The 1883-nt window shown below is 32.6% G+C and overlaps 1 long non-coding RNA gene across 1 annotated transcript; it reads left to right on the plus strand.

Annotated features, from left to right (window-relative positions):
• Positions 1-626: 626 nt before the first annotated feature.
• On the plus strand, positions 627-1877 carry LOC125503925. Its single transcript, XR_007281162.1, has 3 exons — positions 627-666; positions 1102-1128; positions 1735-1877. It is a non-coding gene; the product is annotated as an uncharacterized LOC125503925 (long non-coding RNA).
• Positions 1878-1883: the final 6 nt, after the last annotated feature.

The raw sequence follows: 1883 nt of genomic DNA on the forward strand, positions 1-1883 counted from the left end.
AGCAGAAATAGTTTTAATTTTTCACTAGTGTACCGGGTGTTCCATACTTATGGCTTTGTTAGGGTTTGGTAAATGTTGCTAAGGTTGTCGGTATCTAATCTGAAATTTACTGCTTTTGCAGGTTTTTTATTTCTATCATTTCTTGGATTCTTCTTTTATGATAATTTGTTTCCCTAATTAATATATCTGTGTTGTCAAAATCAAAATTATATAACATTTGGTGTGCATGTTGTGTTAATGCTGTTTTATTTTCACTAGTATTACTCAGACTGTATTTATGTTCGTACATGCTCTTTTTTTAATATTGTTTAGTTTGTTCTATGTATGTATTATCACATTCTAAACAATTACAGATAACGCAGATATATTAATTAGGGAAACAAATTATCATAAAAGAAGAGTGCCATCAGAAGAAGAAAGAGAAGATCAAAAACATGCAAAAGAAGTGAATTTCAGATCAGATACCGACAACCTTAGCAACATTTACCAAACCCTAACAAAGCCATAAGTATGGAACACTCGGTACACTAGTAAAAAATTAAAACTATTTCTGTTTATCTCAATACTTGCATGCCACTCTCGCAAATGTAGAAAATAATTCAGACAAACTGAAGGTTTTCAATAAGGCAAAGACCTAAATGAACGTTGATTTTTACCAATCATGAGGTAAGTTTTTCCGGTGTTTTACTTTTTACTTGTTTATACTTTAGACTTTGTAAATTATAATTTTTATACAACATGTTTTAATTGTGAATTGGTGTTTGTAGTTTTTTTGTAGTCTCGCCGAAACGTAATGAAATAAACGATGTTTCAAAATTTTTACTTCACACTGAGGCCCAGGCAAGATAGGAATATCATAATAATCTAATCTGAATAAAAGCTGTTAATATGTTTGAAGACTCTTTGAGAAAGTGTGATAAAATCTCTTCTTCTTGTAATGTGTTATCATTCTAATTTTTTTAGGCATTGCGCCAAATATGCACATGCGTGCGTTAATAATATTCATATCCTACTGGTTACGTAAATAACTATTATCACAATTATTTGTCTAAATCTGAATCGTTTATCTGTCTGAATTTGAAATTTACTTTTTTGTTGTAGGATCGCCAGTCAGCAATGGCTCAAACGGTAAGAAAGGATTTTACTAACAATCTGCATATAAAGTGATGTACATTTTTTAGTATGGAATAAACTGTATGCGCGAATTCAATTTTCAAATATAATAATCTACGTGTTTTCTAAAATTTATACCTGAACATTTCAAATGGGAAATAATCCGTCAAGCCCTCTTTCTTCAGAGTTGCATTAGAAAAATAARCTTAATTTATTGTGATCCAGACACAGCCACCGGTTATTGTAAACCTCTAATAGAAATAGGAGTTTGCATWTAAAATTATCTAATCTGTCCTCTGCTGTACATTAACTTAATCAAAGTGAACCTGTTGAAGTAACATCAGGCATAAAATGYAGTATCTGAGTTCGATTGTACTTGTCTATTTCTTCAGATATGAAGAAGGAAGGAAATATAAAATTAATTATTAGACTCCAGCATCGAGAGCCGTAKGATTTATACAATGCCAATATATCGGGAGAAAAGTTGCAAGTAATACTTGAAAATGATTAAGCTTTACAATCGCTGCAAACAAAAGGTTAAAAATCAGTCAATCATCACAGCAGCGCTTTAATAGTCTATTAGCCGCGAGATTCTATTTTGATTCGAGAAAACAATTCCAGGGTTCGGTAGCGGCAAAGTTTTTGGACAATAAGCCCCACACTGAGTCCAGTTCGAACAGAATTAAATGCCGACCACCGCCAGTCATTGACTATGCACTCGGCTATTGTATAGGGCAATTGTAGCCTCTGGAGTAGTTCGAAGTTCCCCC

The sequence above is a fragment of the Dendroctonus ponderosae genome, unplaced genomic scaffold (assembly GCF_020466585.1).
Source record: "Dendroctonus ponderosae isolate FM_Combo_2020 unplaced genomic scaffold, Dpon_F_20191213v2 Dpon_F_20191213_3, whole genome shotgun sequence".
NCBI classification, from domain to species: domain Eukaryota; kingdom Metazoa; phylum Arthropoda; class Insecta; order Coleoptera; family Curculionidae; genus Dendroctonus; species Dendroctonus ponderosae.